Genomic DNA, 449 nt, shown 5'->3' on the forward strand with positions numbered 1-449 from the left:
TTTTGTGTCAAGAGTGTGTGTGTGTGTGTGTGTGTGTGTGTGTGTGTGTGTGTGTGTGTGTGTGTGTGTTTGTGTGTGTGTGTATTTAAATCATTTTTATAGCGCCTACTCCTATGTGAAAAAAGCCCTAGGCACTTATACTTATACAATCCATATTATAACCCCAGGAAACCTGATAGAATCTGAAAAAATCTCAACTTCCTGGGAAGCATGCAGTGCCCGTGCATATGCACACTTAAAAACACACACACACAAACACACATACACCCACACACACACACATTAACAAACTCACACACACACATACCAGGTGACCCAAAAATACCTTTACCCAAAGAGTTACAGTTTATGGGCTTTCCCAGGGATAAAGGATTTTGGGGTCAATAGGCACACACACACACACACACACACACACACACACACACACACACACACACACACACACATAA

The sequence above is a fragment of the Aplysia californica genome, unplaced genomic scaffold (assembly GCF_000002075.1).
Source record: "Aplysia californica isolate F4 #8 unplaced genomic scaffold, AplCal3.0 scaffold00027, whole genome shotgun sequence".
NCBI classification, from domain to species: Eukaryota; Metazoa; Mollusca; class Gastropoda; order Aplysiida; family Aplysiidae; genus Aplysia; species Aplysia californica.